Source organism: Mixophyes fleayi, chromosome 6 (genome assembly GCF_038048845.1).
Source record: "Mixophyes fleayi isolate aMixFle1 chromosome 6, aMixFle1.hap1, whole genome shotgun sequence".
NCBI lineage: Eukaryota > Metazoa > Chordata > Amphibia > Anura > Limnodynastidae > Mixophyes > Mixophyes fleayi.
In genome coordinates, this window is record NC_134407.1 from 78,845,691 (window position 1) to 78,870,101 (window position 24,411).

Sequence of the window (24,411 nt, forward strand, 5' to 3'; positions counted from 1 at the left end):
CCAAATATAATAAATACATTAGACCAAATGTTGTCATTCAAAGTCTCTTGTTTTTTCTTTCACTCACTCTTTCTCTCCAGTTACCCATGGTTCCACTGCTTGTCGCTTTTACGCGAGGGCGTGAAGGGATTTTTCCCCAGATCAAGGCCTGATTAGTGGTATGCCTCCAGGGTTTTTACCTTCATATGGGTGACCTTTCCTCTATTCTTTCCATATCCTTTTTCGCCTTACGGGCTTTTTCCTTTATTACACTGGATTGAATTTTGTCGGGAATACGACATTTTCGACACTTCTCTGACCAAAAAATAATTTGTTTCACAGGTGTCCCGAAAAAATGAAAAACCATATGGATAATTGGTCATTCGTGTTTTGGGCGGCTGAACACGCCAAGGCCATGGACCGATCAATTTCCCAGGGCCCGTTCAAATATATTGGTTAGGCAAAAGAGGGCTTTGTTGGCGGAACCTAATGCCTTGGCTGAACAAGCTAGTCACACAATGAAGTCCACCGGATTCTTTGGGTATCCACCTGGGAGGTAACGATTTGGGGCAAGACAAATCACTAGATTTAATCATAAACATACGACAAGACCTACAAGTCATTGGAAATTACTGGCCGTCTACAGTGGTAATTTGGTCCGCAATAATTCCCAGATTAAGTTGGAGAAGGAACATCCCCCTGAAGATTATGAGTAATCTAGTTAAGAAGGTCAACCGGATTGTGAGAAAGGTATTGAACGCATTGGGGGGCTTTGCAATAGACCATGGGTGGATATCAGTTGAGCGAATTCAGTTATATAGGAGGGATGGGGTTCACCTGACAGCAGAGGGCATAGAGTTGTTCATAAAAAGACCATTTATAGCTCAATACCAATTTGTCATGAACAGTACTCACCTGAGCCTGTGTGACGCGTGTGTGACACAGAGTTAACCAAAAAAAACAACCACCTGGTCTGTCTAAAATGATTAAATCCTACCCTATCTATGCCACATACTAGCTTTGCCGTATCAACTATGCCACCACCAAGGTTTTTTCTGAGAAGAGCTGACACTCTTATTTAGGAAGCCTTCGGTTCTGCCTAGAATCAATCTAGCATAATTTACTCTATTCAGAGTTAACATAGACCACAATGTTCTCCCCGTTTCAATTATGTAGCGTCTTGACCAAACTGCCGCGTGAATCCGTAAAAACACAGAGAGCTTATTAAGTGTAATTTAATATGGAAAATACATCCACAATGCTTAAGATAAAACAGGTAATAAAAGGCATACAAATATAATGCAATTGTTTCTTATAAAATAAAAAGGATAAAACACAGAATTGATAACTCACTTATAATCAAGTTTCTGGTGCTGGGAGAAGCAGGAAAAATGGGACACTCTTCAATCGGATTGATTCCCCTAAAAACATATTGGTAGGGTAATTGGCTGCTAAAAAATTGACCCTAGTCTGTCTGTGTGTGTGTTAGGGAATTTAGACTGTAAGCCCCAATGGGGCAGGGACTGATGCGAGTGAGTTCTCTGTACAGCGCTGCGGAATTAGTGGCGCTATATAAATAAATGGTGATGATGACGATAGCTCATTGGGTTCATTTCTTAGGTCTGAGAGTGGCGGGCTTTCGGTCCCTTAGACGCCAGCGTGGGAGGAAGGGCACTGCGAACAGCGGCTGATGAATACGGAGCTATCACTGATTGGCCTCAGGTCACTGCCCCCTTCGAGGTAAAGTGACTCTTGATCCTTTGTGTGAGGGATCCCTTGCCGGCTTAGAAGCAGGTCATTGTGAGTCGAGAGGGGGTGTGTTCACCTGCCGCCAGATTTAGCGCCGGCCAAGCAGCTAGGGTTTAGACCCGGTTTGTTAAGTGGATGTTAAAGCCAGTTGACCATTACCACACTTGGTTATCAGTCGATTGCTGTCCCGCAGTGCACCTTCTCCGCCACCAATTTGCAGATAATGAACTGTGACCTAATTTTGCCACTTATTCAAGTCTCAGTGTCGTTATTTTAGTTGTTAAGTTATGTACAGTAAGTCAAGGTATTAGTAAAGGTATGATTATATGCATCCAGGTTATGCTGCTTAAAGAGTTTACAAGCATTATTGAAGGAATAGACTGTTGTCACCCCCCCTTCCAATTCCCTCTATTTCCGCAGAGTAGGATGAGAGGGAAACTGTTAAAGTGAACCGTGTGTAAGTAGCTCAGGGAGAGTTTTCCGCTCCTAGGTCGCTATGGGAGAACTAAAGGCTGGGAGAGGGAAGTGCATTCTGCGAAGAGCCATGGGGCCCAAACTTGGTTAAAGACATAGCCCCTGTTGTGAAGGTAATAGGTAACCTCCGCTTCCATAGCTGCAAAGTATCAAATCTGTTTTTTCAGGGCAGAGAGAAATTGGGAGTGGGGGAGCAGTGTGTTTTCAGCTGAGAGCTATGAGGAATTTGGTGGCTGTCAGTATGTGCGAGGTCAGTTTCTTGGAAAATTTGTCAAGGTCTGGGGGGGCATACTAGAAATACCCAGCGATTCTTTTGCAATTCTTTGAGGCTCTTTGCAACCAGAGCCTCAAAGAAAGTATTTAAGAATCTATGAACCACATCCCAGAAGGAAGCTCCAAATGTGGAGCGTAGTGCCCCTGTGGCCAAATCCCCACCAGCAGGAGGGGAAAATACTATGGAGTCTGTTGGGGGTATAATACCAATGATAGCAAATGTTGTAGGAAATGTCCTTGAGTTTAGTTGATATAGAGCATTTAGCTATCCCCAGTCTCATGTCCTCCCAGGCCTTGTCATCCTGATGGTGGGGGGGAGAATTGACCAATGTCTTTTCCTCAGTCACCTACATGGAATCTTGGGAAGGGAAGGGTAGTAGCGAGGAAGATACTATACAGCTGGGAGATCATACCCCTAGCCATGGGGTGGGGGGTTTACAGAGATTTAAAAAGGGTGAGGTATTGAAATTCCCATGCTGTCATGGAAATCCCTTAGACATATTATATAATATATATATATATATATATATATATATATATATATATATATATATAATAGCTTGCGGCTCTGTTATAATCATTAGCGTTGCATTCCTTGTACAATGTACAAGCATATTTAGCATTGTGTCTTTACTGAGTTTATTTTATTTTTTTTCACGCATGTTCCAGTTTGGATATACAAAATGGGGATTCCCCTGACTCGAAGATCAGAAGATTTTTTTACAAGCATGGACATTCTGAAATTACAAATATTTTGGGGACATCTTCATGGACCTTATTTTGGAACACAAATATTTGGGGACATGGTTTACAAGCATTTTTAGATTAAAAGCTGCTGACAAAAGAAGAAGACATCATATTAGTGAGTATATGGGGTTTTATTATTTTTAATAAAATGAAGTTTAAAACACAGTGGTTTTTTGTAACATTTTTTTGTGTGGAACTACAGGTCACAGTCAGCCATGGGTGTCCGGCCATGTTGGTACTTGTGGTTCTCCAAGTGCCAGCATGACCTGGCTGCCACTGGTATGCTGGTGCTTGTAGTTATACAAGTATCAGCATGACCAGACTGTTTAGGGCAGCCCGGCCTGGATGGGACTTGTAGTTCCACAAACAAAAATGGCGTCTGTTATTTTGACACTTTAGTTGCCGTTATTGACCTACACCCACCGCCCAGGAGTGTAGGAAAAGCCATAGTGCTTTCAGCATAGGGCTGGTTATTCCTAGAAGGAGGGCCCGCGTGTTTTTTTTAGCGGACCCTACTCCCTAGGGAATCCAGCCCAGCGCTGAACAGCCTGGGGTTGGTTTGTCATTATGGCAGGGGGGCCCTACCATGTGTCCCCCTGCTATAGTGCCAACCAACCTGACTGGTTTGCCTAGTGCTGGCCACGTAAAAATCGGGGGGGGGGGGGGGGGGGGAGGGGGACGGGGGGGGGGATTGGGGGATGGCATGGGCATACACCACGCAAACTTTTCCCCGATTTTCGTGCAACCAGCAGTAGTCTGGCAGCATTAGGGTTAATAGTGCTTGGACGGCGGGACACATGCATACTTTTTTCAAACACAAGACATTTAACAAATTTGCAATGGAGTCAGGACCAGGGTCCTGCGCATGTTTGGGTTTTGGGGGGACTATTTTTAAATTTCAGTGCCATTGGTGCAAGGGTCAACATTTCCTCCACCTCCCCTGTAGAGCAATGTTAATATAACAGCAGTCACAATGGAAGTTGCAAGCATTGTTTGTTTGTCTTTTACATGGGCAACCATTTTCTTTGTGACTGAACTATTTGATGAACTTACACCTGAGTGTTGGCTAAAAACCTACCAATGATAGGGCAGGCTTCACTAATATGAATTTAGACTTTGCATTTTAATAAATTTTAAACTAGAGTAACCCTATACTTTTCTGGGTATGATGTGGCACCACATACAATTTTTCCACGACTTTCCAATGAGGGCCACTTTGAACTTTTTAGATTGTAAAACTAAAACCAGCTGCATTTAATCAGCAAGCTAACAACAATAATCACCAGTTGTTCTATGTAGGCTGGTGATGACTATAAAAAGGGGAGAAATGTACCATTCATCTGAGGGTGGTAGAAAATGGAAATTATGGGAAACTGGTTGTTAGGTGTTGTTGAGGAAAATGAGCAAATGGAGGCTGAACGTAGAGGGATAGAGGAACCTCAGCAGCAGGAGGCTCCTTGTAGGCTGCGAAGGCCACTCACTTTTAGCTTGCATTGGGAGTCATTGTCAGAGCAAGACATGATCCAAATGTTTAGGCTTAACAGAGCAAACATCCTGCAGCTCTATGAGCAGGTTAACAGGGATGCAGAAATTTTTGTGTGCACTATATTTTTTTGGCTACAGGATCGTTTCAGTCGCTATGTGCATAGGTATTAGGCCTCACCGAGGCAACATTTTCAAGACCCTATGATGTCGTGTTAAGTGCTCTAAACAAGCTTGTGCATACCTAAGTCTGATTCCCCCCACCAGATTTGAGATTGGCATGAGTTGAAGGTAGCTTTCTATAGGCTCTGAGGCTATCCTAATGTCCTGAGAGCTACAGATTGCACACATTTAGGGCTGAGACCACCTTGTGCAAGGGCACAGGCAGGGCCGCCGAGGGGGGGGGAGCGGGTACTAATTACCCGGGCCCGGGCATGTCAGGGGGGGGAGCAGGGTAGTTAAAAAACAAAAAAAAACCATACTCACGAGATTGCAGCGCCGGCGTCCCTCCTCACTGCTGCTCTGTGCTCCATTACTCCAGACTGGCTGAATGCAGGGTGTGACATCATCATGTCAGGCATTCAGTCAGTCTGGAGCAGTGGAGCACAGAGCAGCAGAGAAGACAGGGAGGAAGAGAGAAGTAAAGGTAAGTGAAGGGAGAAAAACGGGAGGGGGTAAAATAGCAGCATGACACAGGGGGGTTAAAAAATGGACAATAGCAGCATGACACAGAGGGGTTAAAAAGAGGGACAATAGCAGCATGACACAGAGGGGTTAAAAAAAGGGACAATAGCAGCATGACACAGAGGGGTTAAAAAGAGGGACAATAGCAGCATGACACAGAGGGATTAAAAAAGGGACAATAGCAGCATGACACAGAGGGGTTAAAAAAAGAGGGACAATAGCAGCATGACACAGAGGGGTTAAAAAAGGGACAATAGCAGCATGACACAGAGAGGTTAAAAAAAGAGGGACAATAGCAGCATGACACAGAGGGGTTAAAAAAAGAGGGACAATAGCAGCATGATAGAGGGGTTAAAGAAAGGAGGGACAATAGCAGCATGGCACAGGGGGTTCAAGAAAAGAGGGACAAGCAGCATGACAGAGGGGTTAAAGAAAGGAGGGACAATAGCAGCATGGCACAGGGGGTTCAAGAAAAGAGGGACAAGCAGCATGGCACAGAGGGGTTAAAAAATGAGGGACAATAGCAGCATGGCACAGGGGGTTAAATAAAGGGGCTAAGGCAGCATGGAGGGCGCAGTGTGATCATAAGGGGGCATAGCGTGGTGATGATAACGGGGCACAGTAATGTGTGTGTGATGGCACGCAGCTTTTGGCAATGTAGTGTGTGTGAGGTAGATGATGGCTAATTAATGGCTGCTATTTTGTTTGCGGGGTAATGGGAATACTATTTTAATGTTGGGGCTGGAGGAAGGCCTAATTATTAATCATGGATGTTATTGATTTAACGGTGGGGCTGGCTGTAATTTTCTAAATATAGCCATTTTTTTTCCAAATAGGTCCTCCAACACTCCGGGATCCAGACAAGCCGCAACTAAAGAAACCAGCAGCCACATGTGGTAAAAGTGAGAAGAACAGGTAGGACACAGCAACATAGTGTGTGAAATGTTGTGATTCTAGTAGGGACAATGCCAATATTTGGTGAGTGGTGAGTCCAGTGGGCGCAGGCCAAGACTGAACTCTTTCTGTACACACTGCATTCTTCCTATACTACACAAGGGTGCTAGATGTCCTGAAAGTCAGGAGTGCTTGTACAAATGTCACGCTCCGTGGAATTCAGGACCTAGTGATTTTATTGTGCTAGCCACGCCCCAACGGCGAATTGCCACGCCCTCAATTGTGACACCACACCGCTGAAAATTTTTGCGCCGCCTCAAAATTTTTGGGCTTGCTCAACTATAAGGGGGGCCCTATGAATTTGTTGTACCGGGGCCCTGAATTCCTCTTGGCAGCCCTGGGCACAGGTGTATATGAACTGACACCATTTCTAGTTGATGAATGTGCAGGTGGTCTGTCATGCAAAAATGAAAATCATGAGTGTGGTTGCATTCATCCCTGGCTCTTGGAATGATGCCTATAGCCTATGCCAGTCATCCCTCTATCAAAATTTTGAGCATGATGAAATGCCTCAGGGATGGTGACTGGGAATATATTTATTGGGGGGTTGGAGTTAGCAGTTTTGATGTGGTGTTTTCATCAACTAAATTTATTTATGTTTCATTCTAGGATATGGGTGTCAATCCTGGTTAATGACACCTCTGTTGAATCCACGTACTCCTGCCCAACATACTTATGAGGCGCACACAGCCGTTAGAGGGGTGATAGTGATAGAACGTACCCTTGGCCTATTGAAGACTAGATTCAGGTGCCTAGATACTTCTGGTCGTGTGCTTCTCCTCAGGTAGGGAAGCAGATATCGTGTTGGTGTGCTGTCTGCTGCATAATTTGGCCCTAAATCAAAATTTACCAGTAACACCTGCAGTAGAGTGTAACAAAGCTGGAAAGCTCATTCCATCAGCTGATGTGGATAATACAGAGGAGGGAGGCAGGTCAGAGCAACGATAATACAGAGTTATTTTGCAGGTGAGTATGGTTTTTAAGTGCCTCTAATTGTTTATTTAGCAATAACCTTTTATTTTTATTTTTTCTTGTAGAATAAACTTTCACATCATCACCACAGAATATGTTGTCAAATCAGCTAAAATCATTTCAAATGTATGTGTATATTTTTGAAGACGCATTTCTGCTTAATTGTAAGATGAGAATAATAACCAAAGTTGTACCAGTTTGCACATGTAAACATATTAAGAACACAGATCATTGCAATTACCAGTGTCAAAATAATTTGTGGTTTATTTATAAAGAAAATTAAACTAAACACATAATGCACAGTCTGTCACTTGTATGCGTTTCATAGCAAAAAAAAATGCTGAAGCTGGTGGAACCCTTAGTAGACTGATGGTGCTTGGTGGGGAGCTCATTTGGACCATGAACCCTCAGCTAGACTCTTCTAGAAATGTGCAGCGACAATAGGGTAAGGACCATTTCAAGTTGTGAGACCTTTACTGAGTACCAGCTGGCTGATGCTTAGGGGGGTATTCAATTGTTAGCGAGTTTTGAAGTTCGAGCGCGTTAAGTCATTTTTTTGCTATTTTTCCCTATTTTCGAGCGCGAAAACTTCTCCCCCAATTCTAATCTTTTTTTTTTTTTTTACCGAAACGGTGTTATCGCGCTCCAAGCGTTTGTCAATGTTAAAGTATAGGCTGGCTGCGAACCCTTAGCGGAAAAAGCTATTCAATTGTTTTTTAACGCTCAGTGTGAAACAGGCAAATCTGCTGTTTCATCTCGCACCTCCTTGGTCTGCTCAAAGAGAAAAATTTTTTTTGTAAGTTAATAAAAAAAGAAATTAAACTGAATAATCGGTGTAAAAGTTAATTAAAATAACCAGAAAACTGAAAAGAACTTTTTTTAAACAAAAATACAGTGTAAATAATGAAATATTTTTTCAAAGTTCCCCCTTTAAAAAAATCCATCAGTGGTGCAGTCCTATTTTATTTAAACTAATTTTTTTTTTTTCATTCCAAACACTTGAGTGTACAGTTGTGTTGAGCAGCTCTGTGGAGAAGTGACTGTTGCCTCAGTGTTTTTTTTTGTGCATACCAATCTTTCTGAGCATTTTCCAGTAGTGTTCGTTGGTGGATTATCCAGGATTTCCTAAAGATAAGTATCGTATTGTATTTGTGTTTGGTGTTGTCTGTCTGTAAAATTAGCTAAATTAACATATAAATTAATCACTTACACCAAATTTAATATCATCTAAAAATAGTGCTTCTCACAGGTCCATTAATCCCCTGCACAAACATTCCTTTTCCCTACAATTTTTTTTAAAAAAAGTTAAATACTTTAGTTTCAAATTCACCCCTTGTAATTATTGTCTCATTTTCAATGGAGCCATTCGTGGACACAGTGTGGATGTACATGTATGCTGCATGTATGGAGGAGACTGCTTTGGATGAAATGCAAGGTGCTGCAAATGTGGGAGTAGCTGGAGAGAATGTAGATGTATGTGATGTGAATGTGAGTATGGAAGAGGGAAAGGCTGTGGGAGAGAATGGTGGACAGGCAATGGCTGCATTGTCCAGTGCGGCAAGTAGGACTAGAATCCCCAGGTCGCGTCTGTACCGCAACAGGCGTTTGCTTGATGGATTGCCCGAGGACGAGGTGAGAAGACTATATCGCCTATCATCCTCTGCAATTTACAATCTGTATGAGATTGTAAAACAGGACCTGGAACCTCGTTACCCTAGTAACCGTGCAGTCCCTGGACTTGCCAAACTGCTTGTGCTTTGCATTTTCTTGCCTCAGGAACATTTCAGCCCACTTTTTCTAGGATCCTGTTCCAGGTCCTAAATGCCCTCAAAAAGCACACTGCAATGTTTATTAATTTCCCACAGTCTGCCAATGAGTGGCGTGAGGTCAAAACTAAATTTTATGCTTTGTCTCAAATGCCCAATGTGCTGGGTGCAATTGATTGCACCCACATTGCCCTTACACCACCCCGTCGAATGGAAGAATGTTTTCGTAATCGAAAACACTTCCATTCCATTAATGTTCAGATGGTTTGTGATGCAAAACAAAAAATCACCAATGTTGTTGTTGGTTTCCCAGGTTCATCCCATGACTCCTTCATCTTGCAACAGTCGTCCTTGTTCCGGAATTTCGAAGCAAGATCCTTTCCAGATGGCTGGCTGCTTGGTAATGTTTTTTTTTTGTGTTGTTAACTGTGTATTACAAGTGTAGTTGTAAACCCTTTAAAAAATCTAATGTTGTGTCACTGTTTTTAAAAATGCTTCAATTTTTTTTTTCTGTTTAAGGTGACGGTGGATATGGCAATCGTTCCTGGTTGCTGACTCCTTTAAGCAACCCTGTATCTTCCTCTGAAAAAAGGTACCAATCAGCACACATTCGTACCAGGGGTGTAATAGAAAGAACCTTTGGTGCACTTAAAAGCCGGTTTCGCTGTTTAGACAGGTCCGGCGGTGTGCTTTTATATTCACCCTCAAAAGTTTGTGATATAATTATTGGTTGTTGTATTCTCCACAATATTTGTATTGCAAACCAATTGGAGGTGGAAATAGATCCAAACATTAGTTTGGATTTGGACCTTTCTTCTGAGCTTGGTCAGATGGAGGAGTTAGCAACTCATGTTCGTCAACGTGTTATAGAAGATTTCTTTTCATGTAAGTATTATTTATTTTACAAAGGTTAAAAATGATGTGTGTATTCAAATAAAAAAATTATGTCCTTGTCCTATTATATATACAGGAATGATGGCAAACTGTGTACCTGGCCCCAAAGGAGGATATTATCTAGCATTTCAGAAAATGGGTAAGGAAGTGAAAAATGAAATCATGGTGAGTATAATGTTTTTTTAATACTTTACACAATTGTATTTGTTGTATTGCATTTATATGTAAGGGAGTGATGTGATTGGATATGTCAATTGATAACTCAAATCTTTTGACAATATTGCTGACCCTTAATAATTTTTTTTTGAAATGCAAACCAAATTTATTTTTCTTAATAGACTGATATACTGACCTAATTTTTTCGTTTCTAAGATCTCCTACAAACAAAGCAACATAGATCATTTGGATATTGGACTGAAAAATATTATGCAGCGAGAAGCAGTGTGGTGTCCACTAGAATTTTTTTTTTCCTATGACAATACACAATGAAATAAAAACGACCTATTTGAAAATGTATTCATATATGTTTCAAAAAGTGATCACTGCAGTACCTTTCAGAATAATCATTCAAAAAAAGTGACTTAGGTTTGAAATCTGGTTACCCTTTTTTTTTTTGTTATCAATAATAAAAATGTTTGTTTTTATTTTGTTTTGGTGATAGGCACTATGGCAGGGGAAGAGAAACGCAGTTTGGGTCCCACTCGCATAATTACTAAACAACCACAGACTGTTCAGTGCTGCCCTTGATTCCCTAGTGAGTGGTGTCCCCTGAAATATGTAAGGGCCCCCCCCCCTACGGGCACCTAGCCCAGTGCTGATAGCACTAGGGCTCTTCCTAATACCCCTGGCCTGTGGCTATTATCAGTGTAATAAATGGGGATTTTGTTTTTAGAAAAAAAAAAAAATACAAAAAACTACAAGCGGCAGGGTACCCATGGCACCCAAGGAATGTTGGCACTTGCAGAACCACAGGTGCCTTCATGCTCTTACACACACACGGCTGGCTGGGAGCTGTAGTTCCACAAATCAGTGATGTGTTTATACAAACAGAAGCTATAATACACCCTGTTGTATCAATACCTTTTTATAGAAAACCCTCTACTTATTTTAATACCATTGAAAATTATCTCAAATTTCTATCTGTAGTGTTAAACATTCAACTCTTTCCTTAAAAATTAATTAAATTATACTATGTTTTACCTAAGGACTATTTTTTTTTTTTACATGTAATAAAGTTATTATTATGTATACAAATTTAACCTCTAATGAGTATATATCAGAGTAGGACCAATTACACCCTTCATACATGTATCCAAAAGTTTAGGGTACATGCAAAAATTTATTGTCTATTCTTTCTATTGTCATGAGCAGCATTTATTTATTAAAGAAAAATATTCCAATAATACACAGTCAACAAGTGTCCAACATCCTAAAATTTTGGAAAAACTATACCCAATAAATATAGTGTATGTAACTGAATTTGAGGAAGGTGTATCTATCTAATAAACAAAGAAACAATAAATTCAAAAGTTAAATTTTATTGTACAAAATACATAATAAAAATTTTAAGACATTTTTCTACAGTTCAGTCAGTCCCTTGAATTTTCAAGCTGTTTCTTTCAAATGACATCCTTCAATTCCATCCGAACATCTGTAAGAAAAAAAAATTATTAAAAGCTTATCTGTGAACTTACTATTCCATTTCACATCAAAATACTGGAACATTGATAGTGCTAATGTTGATAAGGAGACAACATATCCTATTGTTGTAATATTGAAAAGGAGACAAACTATTATATGTATACATTCACATTTTTGACTGCCTTAACAATGTATGTATAAGTCAATAATTCTGTAGTTTATTACCTGAAAAGTCTAGTTATGGCTGCAATTTTTGATTCCATATTCGTGAAAGTTGTATCCAGCCAATATTTGGGTGCAATCTTAAAAAATTAAAAATAAAGAAGTGTATGTGAAACCAGTATTTTAATACAAAATAAAAACATAACTTTTAAAACAAGGAAGGATCAGTATGGACTGGAATATAAAATTTATATTTAATTGTCCATGTCACATGATATCCCTTACAATCTGGAAAGAAAAATAAGGTTACATTACAAATATTACAACGAATAAACTGAAACAAACTCACCAAATATTTAACATTGCTGCTCATTCCTGTTGTTGAAAGGTCTTTAGATTTCACTTTTTTTCTGTGTTCATGACAAAAGAGTAAAATATTATTTAAAAACGTAAATCTACTAAGGGATAAAATAAATATATATATATATATATATTATATATATATATATATATATATATATATATATATATATATATATATATATATATATATATATATATATATATATATATATATATATACACACACACGGGGAGACGGAGACTCACACACGGAGACACAAACAAACGGAGACTCAGACATTACAGGCATACATCCTATAGAGAAATAAATAAATACCAAAGAACTTTGTAACGTAATGCTTTGGATGATGGTATCCTCTTGCTTTCACTTCCTATGCATTTTGATCCACGATGCTTCTGGCTTACCTAGATTTGAACGTAAAACATAGAAATTTGGATAGGTTTACATTCATATAAGAAAAAAAAAAGTAACATTTCTCACAAATATGCATTTTTAATCCTGAAAAGTAGAAATTACTGTACATATGACATTTATGTTAATGTCACTAACCTATTATCACTTATATACGCTTTTTTTTAAAAAATTACTTTCTTACCCTTCTTCCTCAGATGAGACGGGGTTGATGATTTCCGCTTCTGGATCTTCCGGTAACAATCTTCTCCTTGCTGACTCCGGTCTTCTTACTTCAACCACGGCTCCATTGCAACAGCCACTCGCTTGCTTGAATGTTGTTATTTTCTTGAATAGATGCAGATATTTCACTGTGAACTGTGATGAGTCGCTCCAGTAACGAATTGGTGGTATTACGGGAGCTTCGTACCTCTTCCACAACAGACGTCAAACGGTCTACCGAGTCACCAATTCTTTGTACTCTGTCTTCCATATTTCGGCGAGATGTTTCCTGCCTTCCTTCCATCTTTCTGGCAAAGTCTGTGATGGAATGAAACCGAGTGCCTTGTTCGGGCAGACCGTGCACCAGTTGTGTTGGAAGACTGGTGCCTGTGGAGGGTACCCTTGCTTGAGATGGACCTTCCACTTCGGTGGTTGGAACTTGAAGGTTGGGGAAGGCTTGCTGTAGCATCTCAAATCTTATTGCAGCATCAGCTGGAGAAAATGTCAGTGATTCACAGTCATGTTCTAATCGCTCTGTAATACAAAAAAAAAATTCCTACATCAATTATTCAGATATTACATTATATTTTCATGTTAAAAATTATTTGAGAAATGCATGTATTCTGTTAAAACAAGTATAAAAAAATAATTATTTACCGGTTACTGAGCTGACAGGAGATGTTATTTCTTCCATGGCAGCTTGAGAATAAAAGGTGGATACTGGTGTTACCACCTGTTCCCTTGGGATGATGGATTCTAAAACATACAATAATAAAATAAAAAAATGATATTGCCAATTAAATATAACGTGAGACATTTCATTCTATAAAATTATACATGTGTAAAAAATAAATATGTATATTCCTATGGATTGTAAAAAAATAATGATAATATATTGCTAGATAGTTATGTACACACAATTTTTCACATCTTCATACCTTCTGGACTATGAGCAAGGGTTATTGATGTTCCCCCTTCTTCACGCATCTCTTCAACGGGTCTGGCTTCTATACATAATAATAAATTAGATAAAATAAATTATATATATATATATATATATATATATATATATATATATATATATATATATATATATATACATACACACACACATATATATATACACAGAGAGAGAGAGAGAGAGAGAGAGATAGATAGGTAGGTATATAGATAAAAAAAAATGACACATAAAAAAAAAAGTTTCCTGAGACCAAACAAAAAATTGATTCTGTGTAAACATCACCTTGTTGTACATCAGCAACAGGTTCCGAGACGTGTACCTCAGTCACTCTTCTTCTCTTGTGAGCTGTAAGTTAATGTTAAAATACTATTAGATGATATTACTAATTTTTGGACAGGATTGAAATAGTGATCAAGGGTGACACACAGGAATAGTGAGTGAGAGAGTGTGATAGTGAAAGGGATGGATAGAGAGAGATAAAGCAATATTAAGATAAAAAGAGGGAGAGTGACAGTAAAAGAGAGAGAGTGAAAGAGAGAGACATTGATAGACCTAAGAGCGACAGTGATATAACAAGAGAGAGAGTAATAGTAAAAGAGAGAGATGGAGATATATGCATATTGTTTTACAATGCAAATATAATTACCTTTTTTAATTGCTTCCACACTTTTGGCAGGATGAGTAGGCTTGGTTAAACGGCTTAAATTTTCTGTAAGAAATAATTTTAATAATCTTTACAAAAAGTACTATATTTAAAATATATTATATCAACTTGATCACAATTTATACCTTGATTGGAAGCCGTTCTCGCTACTTCCACTGCGACTTGTCTTGGCATAAGCAATGTCACACCTATAATAAAAATAACATTTCTTGTTATTTATATAGAAGCAATAACATTACATTTTAGTTTTTTCTAATTGGTTGCTATAGGCAACATCCACACTTTTGCAAAGCCACAGCTTAGTAAATCTAGCACTAAAGTGTTATCTGGGTGTAATGTGTAGTGTAAAGTATATAATATATGGAGCATGTATACATGCATGTGTGCATCTTTAATATCATACCTTCTCCTTCTACACTCCTCTGGCCCTTGTGTCCTTGAGAATAACCCAAATCTAAAATACATGCAAAGAAACATTTTTTAGTACATCTGTATATAAGATTTTAGCAAGGCAAGAAAAAATAAATAAAAATGAAACATTTATTCATTAGTATACATTTGCCTTTTACCTCCTGATTTGGATTTTCTCTTCCGGGGTACTGCTTCACTTTCATGTCTTCTCCTTTGTGTTGCATCTTGTTCTGCAAAATTGTAAAAAAAAGTTTAGAAATTTTTTACAATTTAAATCACATCATTACTTTTGATAATTATACATACCTCGTGGCTGGAAGGTGGATAGATCAAGGGTGTCCACTGTCCCTTCCACAAGATCAGCACTGAGAATTTGCTGCATCTTCTTCTCCCAAGGCTTAAATTGTAGGCGCAGTGGCTTGCCACCACCGGTTCCCCTGGAATGACGGGCAACGGCTGCCATATTCGCCTTCGTGGTGCGCTTGCAGTCCCGAAAGCGTTTCATGCAAACCGCAACTGATCTGACTCGAACACCTACTGCGGACACAGCAGAGGCAATCTGGGACCAAATCTTCTGCTTATGCTTGAAGGACGCCTTCAGCGATTGGGCACCCTTCAGTGTCTCGTAATGTTGCAGTACCCCAGCGACAAGGACTTCATTCTCAAGTGTGAAGCGCCTGGATCGTGTTACAGATGGTCCTTCTTCGTCATCAGATCCACTCTCTGTAAGATGTTGCTGCTGGGTGCTTGTGCTGGCTTGCACGCTGCTCACAAACTGCTGCCGTCTTCTTTCTTCTTGCCGCTCCTCAGGTCTGTCTCTCCATTCCTCGCCACTGCTGACAATTTCTTCTTGGGTTCCCTGTGTAGAAGAAGAAGAATCCCTACGCTCCCTAGACATGGCTACTCTAATAAATTTTACTTGCTAAAACAAATAAAAACTATTGACAACACTTGCCTAAGGTTACAGTACACTAGTATGTTATAAATATACTACTACTATAATACACTATTAAACGACACAAGAATATGCAGTTGGATTGAAAAAAAATTATAATATAATTTTTAAGGGACCGAACTAGGTTCAATACAATTTATGTAAACTACAAAAAAGTTAATGCGAACTAATTACATTTATTCAAGAAAAAAAGGACAATAATGCAATTTTAGAAATACAGGAAAAAAATAATATAACACTAATGAAAATTTAGGCAGTTGTATTTAAAATAAATTATTATATAATTTTTAAGGGACCAAAGTAGGTTCAATACAATCAATATAAACTACAATTAAGTAGCAAATGCTAACTAATTCAATTTATCAAAAAAGGACAATACTGCAATTGTGAAAATACAGGACAAAAACAAAACAAAACTTTACACAAGTACAAATATATTTATTTGTGTGTATGTGTGTAAATAAATATATATATATATATATATATATATATATATATGTAGATATATGTGTGTGTGGTGGGTGCAATTTAATAAGTGTGGTATGTCTGTAGTATATTGTTGTGTGTATTGGTCAGTATTGAAAAAAATATAATTTAAAAATTAACTTTTTTATAAAAGTTAGTTTTATGTGTAATAATGCAGTGTAGAGTCAGTCAACTCACTAATCCAATTTCGAAGATTAGAGCAATGGAGAGCAGTCAGGAGTCAAAAGCCTCAGGAGTCACAAGCCACAACAGTCACCAACCAAGTCAGCCAGCAGCTATCAGCAAATGACAATTTGCTGATGGCTGCATTACTTTTTAATACTGAACTGGCTGCCTAAACCACTCCCTAGATTTCAAACTCGCTAGGACCAATAGTAGAGCGCGAGGCGGAGGATGCAAAAAAACATTTGCATTGAGCGAGTTTGTTTTTAAAACGAGCGCTCCAACGGCAACAAACGAGCGCGGAAATTTTTTTCTTTTTCGAGCGCGAAATTTTATCGCGTCTTGCAAACAATTGAATACCCCCCTTAGAGACTACTCCACCCGAATGATTGTGATTACTCATTTCCACATAATGTTTACACTAGAATAGATTAGCTCCACATTGGTCACAGACACTTACACTTGTTGTCAGAGGCATTGATAGACCCGGTGACGTGGCTTTACCATGACCCAGTCTTTCTGACTCTACATCATTAACAAACACGTCAGGCACACTGGACTTAGGGGTATATTTACTAAACTGCGGGTTTGAAAAAGTGGGGATGTTGCCTATAGCAACCAATCAGATTCTAGCTGTCATTTTGTAGAATGTACAAAATAAATAATAGCTAGAATCTGATTGGTTGCTATAGGCAACATCTCCACTTTTTCAAACCCGCAGTTTAGTAAATCTAGCCCTTAGTGTTTCAATGACCTACTATTACAGGACCCTTTCTGTAAATCCCAATTAAAGGCACTATTTGGACTGCATTGGTTGCAATGACACCCATGACATAACCAAAACTCTAATATCAGAAGTGCGTTCTCATGGGCAAATGTATCCAGCTTTGGGGGTAAATGTATAAAGCTCCGATTTTTTCAGCATGTTAAAATCGCAGCAAATTTTAGTCCAAAAACCCATCAAATGTATCAAGCTGTGATTTTTACCCTGATCTTCAAAATCGCTGGTCATCTGTGGCGATTTGCTGCAATTTCAAACTCTCCCGTGTTTAGGAGAAAATTTACATTGCAAACACAATACTAATTTCTCATTGGTTGCCAGTTTGAACAGCAAAACCCGCAGGATTTTGACCTCAGTAACATTATAAAAAGGCAGCTACGTCCTTATTTCAGTTGAAAGGGGTTTAAGAAGTTTGAGAGCAAGAGGTGTTAAGTGAGGGTGAAAGTATATGTGAGAAGGTTGTTGTGAGAAAGTTTTTTCAAGTGTTTTTTTTTCTGTTTGTTCATTGCCTTCCCTTGTAAGAATTATTGTGTCAGTTTGTCTTATATTTTTGGTAGCTGCAGAGTTTTTTTTTTTGGTGCATTTCCCCTGTGTGTATTTGTTTTTTGTGTTGTCTTTCCCTTGTGTTTCACTTGTCAGTTTTGTAGTAGTTAATTTTTGTTACCCTGTGTGTCATAATGCTGAGAGGAAGGAGGCTGAAATCCCTGAGGAGGAGGAGTCTGTTGCTGGTAAATCCATCTATGTTTTATTTTGTGAAAAAAACATGCTCTTAATAATTTGCCTGTAATGTTCATCACCTGTATATGCTAGTTGCCAGAGACTGTTAATTCATTTGTTGCATTTTTATTGTGGCTTCAGGAACCTTCCAAGATAAAACAGTTTCTATTGCCGACCCAGAAAACAGAGCTATAAGTCCAGAGTACATATTGCTGGAAACAGTAGCACATGACACGAAAGTCCAGCTGCAGCCACAACCGACTCCAGCAGCCACTACTGAACATCGCCCACAGAGCCAACCAGAACATCAAGCTGCACCCACATTAGCTGAGTTGATCCGCCAATTCAGCACGGTACAAGGCAACTTGGTTAAATTTCACCAAGATGCCTTGTGGGGGATTCAAAAGCAGCTAACAAAGAGGATGTTGACACATGCAGCATATCCTGGATAACCAAACCTGCCAAGGTCATACAATGGACTGCATTGATACCTCCTTCACACTGCCATTAACAATCAAATTGGGGAAATGCGGGAAAACTCTGCCAGTTTAATCTCTGTTTTGGCTCAAATCATGACCCGCCTACCAATGGCCTCAACCTCAGCTGCTATCAGTCAAAACACTACACCATGCCCCTCCTTAACCGATACTCCTGTGCGTTCCAGTGCTGGATGAGACATGCATCCAGCAGCCGTCAAAAGTCGCCTGAGCCTGCAGGAAAAAAAAAAAAAGTAATTTTTTTTATGAACAAAATAATTGTCACAACGGTGCTCTACTCAGTGTGCAGCCTAGTACGTAAATACAAGCATCCACCTTAGCTTGTGAAACATATATACATATAAAAATATTACATACTTTTGGCGCTCACTTCTTATGCATTACAGGGATCTTGTGGACGGTCTTACCGGACATATAAAACATTGATGACCTATAATAAAAAACTTCTAATAGTGTAGCAAGTTTGATATAAATTGGTGCCACTACATTCAGAGTGAAAACATTATTTTGCCAGTCCCGTTTTTCACAAAAAGTGGTCACACAATAAAACACCCGTATCTCCTTATTTTTCCGGCACCCCTTTCGGATGTATGCTTACTATAATTCAGATGATATCCCGCATGTAGAAATCTGATGAGTGTTACTCGCCTATCGGACTCCTTAGTCTCCTGATCGTTCATCCACACTCAAAAGAAAATCAAAGGAAGCGATCTAGCGCATTACCTTTTAATAATATAAAACACATGTAACATATATAAAATGGACTCGTACCGGGGGACAGGGGTCAAAACTCGCAGAGTCTATATCACAAGATCTCCAAACGATGTCTCCTCAATTATAATATCTGTCCCGCTGGCTGCCGTCTATAAAATTCCTTTTAAAACCAACGCGTTTCAACTCTTGTATTGAGTCTTTTTCAAGGTTCTTTACTATCATCGAGGAGACATCGTTTGGAGGAGACTCTGCGAGTGTTGACCCCTGTCCCCCGGTACGAGTCCATTTTATATATGTTACATGTGTTTTATATTATTAAAAGGTAATGCGCTAGATCGCTTCCTTTGATTTTCTTTTGAGTGTGGATGAACGATCAGGAGACTAAGGAGTCCGATAGGCGAGTAACACTCATCAGATTTCTACATGCATGATATCATCTGAATTATAGTAAGCATACATCCGAAAGGGGTGCCGGAAAAATAAGGAGATACGGGTGTTTTATTGTGTGACCACTTTTTGTGAAAAACGGGACTGGCAAAATAATGTTTTCACTCTGAATGTAGTGGCACCAATTTGTATCAAACTTGCTACACTATTAGAAGTTTTTTATTATAGGTCATCAATGTTTTATATGTCCGGTAAGACCGTCCACAAGATCCCTGTAATGCATAAGAAGTGAGTGCCAAAAGTTATTTTTTTTTGTCTTGGGGTTTAAATTGTTGTAAAATTGATTATTTTGGCATACAAAAGGCATATAAGTCACAGATTGTGTCATATGTGCTTCATTATTTTGTGTTTACAAATAAACCACATTTTTTTCAACCACTAGTAATTTCAATGGTTGGTTCTTAATGTTTACATGCTAAAACAAGTACAACTGATTATTCTGTTTGTATTACAAATAAGCAGAAAACATATACACATACCTTTAAAATAGAGATGAGCGCACTCGGATTTTTGAAATCCGAGCCCACCTGAACGTTGCCGATCCGAGTCGGATCCGAGACAGATCCGGGTATTGGCGCTAAATTCAAATCTGAAACTGAGGCTCTGACTCATAATCCCGTTGTCGGATCTCGCGATACTCGGATCCTATAAATTCCCCGCTAGTCGCCGCCATCTTCACTCGGGCATTGATCAGGGTAGAGGGAGGGTGTGTTAGGTGGTCCTCTGTCCTGCTATATCTCGTGCTGTGCTGTGCTCAGTCCAGTGGTGCTGTGTCCTGTGCTCTGTCCTTCTGAGGTCAGTGGTGCTGCTGGGTCCTGTGCTGTGTCCTGTTCAGTCCAGTGGTGCTGTGTCCTGTGCTTCTAAGGGCATAGTTATTTCCCCAATATTCCCCTGTGTTTAAAAAAAAGTAAAAAAAAAGTTATTAAAAAAATACCAAAAACCAATTAAATTTTTTTTTAATTACCACAAAATTTGCACAACCAATCCTGCAGTATAAGCCCATTGGTACTGCAATATTACCAAGTTCACACATTCAGCAGTAAAAGTCCAGTGGTACTGCAATATTACAAAGTTCACACATTCTGCAGTATCAGTCCAGTGGTGCTGTGTCCTGCTGAGTTCAGTAGTGCTGCTGGGTCCTGTGCTGTGTCCTGTTCAGTCCAGTGGTGCTGTGTCCTGTGCTCTGTGCTTCTAAGGGCATAGTTATTTCCCCAATATTCCCCTGTGTTTAAAAAAATAAAAAAAAGTTATTTAAAAAAACTATTTTTGGGTGTAATTCTGACCTGTTGAAGGTTTTCTATATATTTTTTATTGTGGTGCCCAGTGCCCACTACTCTACGCAGTCCAGGTACATTTATTGCTGCGAATCATACAAGTTCAGGGTTTTTAATATATATTGTGGTGACCCACTCCTCTACGCAGTCCAGGTACATTTATTGGTGCGAATCATACAAGTTCAGGGTTTTTAATATATATTGTGGTGACCCACTCCTCTACGCAGTCCAGGTACATTTATTGGTGCGAATCATACAAGTTGATGGTTTTCTTATTATATATATTGTGGTGACCCACTCCTCTACGCAGTCCAGATACATTTATTGGTGCGAATCATACAAGTTCAGGGTTTTTAATATATATTGTGGTGACCCACTACTCTACGCAGTCCAGGTACATTTATTGGTGCGAATCATACAAGTTCAGGGTTTTTAATATATATTGTGGTGACCCACTCCTCTACGCAGTCCAGGTACATTTATTGGTGCGAATCATACAAGTTGATGGTTTTCTTATTATATATATTGTGGTGACCCACTCCTCTACGCAGTCCAGATACATTTATTGGTGCGAATCATACAAGTTCAGGGTTTTTAATATATATTGTGGTGACCCACTCCTCTACGCAGTCCAGGTACATTTATTGGTGCGAATCATACAAGTTCAGGGTTTTTAATATATATTGTGGTGACCCACTCCTCTACGCAGTCCAGGTACATTTATTGGTGCGAATCATACAAGTTGATGGTTTTCTTATTATATATATTGTGGTGACCCACTCCTCTACGCAGTCCAGATACATTTATTGGTGCGAATCATACAAGTTCAGGGTTTTTAATATATATTGTGGTGACCCACTACTCTACGCAGTCCAGGTACATTTATTGGTGTGAATCATACAAGTTCAGGGTTTTTAATATATATTGTGGTGACCCACTCCTCTACGCAGTCCAGGTACATTTATTGGTGCGAATCATACAAGTTGATGGTTTTCTTATTATATATATTGTGGTGACCCACTCCTCTACGCAGTCCAGATACATTTATTGGTGCGAATCATACAAGTTCAGGGTTTTTAATATATATTGTGGTGACCCACTCCTCTACGCAGTCCAGGTACATTTATTGGTGCGAATCATACAAGTTCAGGGTTTTTAATATATATTGTGGTGACCCACTCCTCTACGCGGTCCAGGTACATTTATTGGTGCGAATCATACAAGTTCAGGGTTTTTAATATATATTGTGGTGACCCACTCCTCTACGCAGTCCAGGTACATTTATTGGTGCGAATCATACAAGTTGATGGTTTTCTTATTATATATATTGTGGTGACCCACTCCTCTACGCAGTCCAGATACATTTATTGGTGCGAATCATACAAGTTGATGGTTTTCTTATTATATATATTGTGGTGACCCACTCCTCTACGCAGTCCAGAAAGATACCTCGTTGCAACATTTTGGACTAATAACTATATTGTGAGGTGTTCAGAATACACTGTAAATTAGTGGAAATGCTTATTATTGAATGTTATTGAGGTTAATAATAGCGTAGGAGTGAAAATAAGCCCAAAAACTTGATTTTTAAACTTTTTATGTTTTTTTCAAAAAAAATCCGAATCCAAAACCTTAAATCCGAACCGAGACCTTTCGTCAAGTGTTTTGCGAGACAAATCCGAACCCCAAAAATAATGAAAATCCGGATCCAAAACACGAGACCTCAAAAGTCACCGGTGCACATCCCTACTTTAAAATCATACTTACCAACTTTTAAAGACAGCCGCCCGGGAGGGGGTCCGTCGAGGGGGCGTGGCCACGGGGATGTGCCATTAGGCTCCGCCCCCTGTCAATCATGGGAAATTCTGGCTAATCGCAGCAGGGGGCGGGACCACGATGCCGCGGTTAGCCCCGCCCCCACCATCTACAACAACGGGGAGACGCTGGATCCGGGATTTTTGCCTGCTCTCTCGGGAGTCCGGGAGCACCGAGAAAAATTCGGGAGTCTCCCGGACATTCCGGGAGAGTAGGCAACTATGTTTAAAACGCTTGTAGATGATTTTGAAAACTTATGCTGTGATGTGAAACTTTACTCTAAGACAAAGTACAAAACAAAGCCAATAAATCAACATTAAAATGCCTTGAAAAAGTAGCCTGGGTGACGCCTACAACCTAGGCACAAACTGATTGAAATGAGCCAGTTGCGAAAAAATGAAGGGCACACAAGAGTTTATGTATTCCAGTGAATGCGTGTGTGCGACACGTTATTGTCTCTAAATAATTTTTAAGCTGCTCATAAAGCTGCTGGATATTGCCTATGTCCAACCAATTTTTTTTTAATTATATCCTGCTCTGTTAGGGTCTCAAAAAGCACGGGGCCTGCGGAGCGTACAAGGAACCTCTTGATGCTGTGCTTCCAAAATCCCTGTACACTCAGCCTCCATTAGCTCATTGCCCTCAATAAAACCTAACAGCCAATTTCCAAGTTACTCTATTTTCAAAATGCCACACATTAATGGTACATTTGGACCCTCTTTATAGTCATCAACAGCCTGAATAGACGAATGAATGATTATTTTGTGTAGATTTGTGATTTCAAACAGCTTGTTTCAGTAAAAAAGTCTGCAGACCTCAATTTGCCCTCTAATGGAAAGTGGCCTAATAATTGTATGTACACCTATATCATAGCCATAACAGTATTGGCTCACTGTATTAGAATATTGATGAATTCTCATCTACTTATATAACTATTCACTTGTATTGGTATGTTTTTTGTGCACACTCAGATGTAAGTTCCTTAAATAGCCCACCGTAGTAGAAAACATTAGAACCTTTGCCCCTCTATAAGTCTAACAATAAATGGGTTAAAAATCCATGCTGCCTGCTATAATTATATGTTTGATGTGGTGGAATTTGAAAGGGCAACAACAATGGTACATAAATGGGACCGATTCCATCCAAAACACACAGGTACATGAAGCTGCACCTGACTAGCTAAAAAGGGTGATGTTTTTAATTTGTGTTTAAAAAACAAAACGTGTGTTCCCTCATCGCAGCCAGTATTAACCCTAGTGCTGTCAGCCTACTGCTGGTTCCATGAAAAATCGGGGAAAAAATTAGCGTGTTGTATCTGGCATGTTTTAAAGCAAACTCAGGAGAGTTTGCTTAAATCGCAGCTTCATACATTTGAGACTTGTATAGCCAGAGTGGCAAACAGTTGGGAGTTTGATCTCTATCGGTTTTGGAAATAGCGATTTTGACAAAAGCACAACTCTGGCGATTTTACATGAAATCTCAGCTTCATACATTTGCGAGTTTCAGCCCCCCCGAGAAAATTGTTGGATTTGCAAAGTCGGACCTTGATACATTTACCCCTTAGTCTCTTTTGAAAAATAAAACTGTGCAACAGGATGCTTTAGTACAAAAAAAATAAACTATTAAGAGACCACTCAAACCTCCTAATCCAGAGACACTCATATTTAGAAGAAACACGAGTGGCCCTAAACAAAATTATTGAAACAATAGAAGTAAAGCTCTCATTCCGGGGAGATGCCGGAATCGTTTTTTTTCCATTGGGGAAACAAACCTG

The 24,411-nt window shown here is 39.3% G+C and overlaps 3 long non-coding RNA genes across 6 annotated transcripts in view; 2 read left to right on the forward strand and 1 right to left on the reverse strand.

Annotated features, from left to right (window-relative positions):
* Positions 1–9,103, forward strand: part of LOC142161368 (uncharacterized) — a 34,532-nt gene extending 25,429 nt beyond the window's left edge. For all 3 annotated transcript variants that reach the window (XR_012693387.1, XR_012693389.1, XR_012693388.1), the window contains 3 exons: positions 1,600–1,719; positions 3,145–3,337; positions 6,952–9,103. This is a non-coding gene — a long non-coding RNA (uncharacterized LOC142161368). The remainder of the gene's footprint in view (positions 1–1,599; positions 1,720–3,144; positions 3,338–6,951) is intronic.
* Position 9,104: 1 nt separating this feature from the next.
* LOC142161367 (uncharacterized) lies at positions 9,105–13,226 on the forward strand. 2 transcript variants are annotated; one of them, XR_012693385.1, is made up of 4 exons: positions 9,105–9,480; positions 9,600–9,965; positions 10,051–10,139; positions 12,750–13,226. It is a non-coding gene; the product is annotated as an uncharacterized LOC142161367 (long non-coding RNA). The 2 variants fall into 2 exon arrangements; XR_012693386.1 differs by having other exon boundaries at positions 10,051–10,113.
* Positions 13,227–13,927: 701 nt separating this feature from the next.
* LOC142160302 (uncharacterized) lies at positions 13,928–15,013 on the reverse strand. Its single transcript, XR_012693149.1, has 5 exons — positions 14,948–15,013; positions 14,782–14,832; positions 14,504–14,566; positions 14,361–14,423; positions 13,928–14,059 (listed from the first exon to the last, which is right to left on the reverse strand). It is a non-coding gene; the product is annotated as an uncharacterized LOC142160302 (long non-coding RNA).
* Between the last annotated feature and the right edge of the window lie 9,398 nt (positions 15,014–24,411).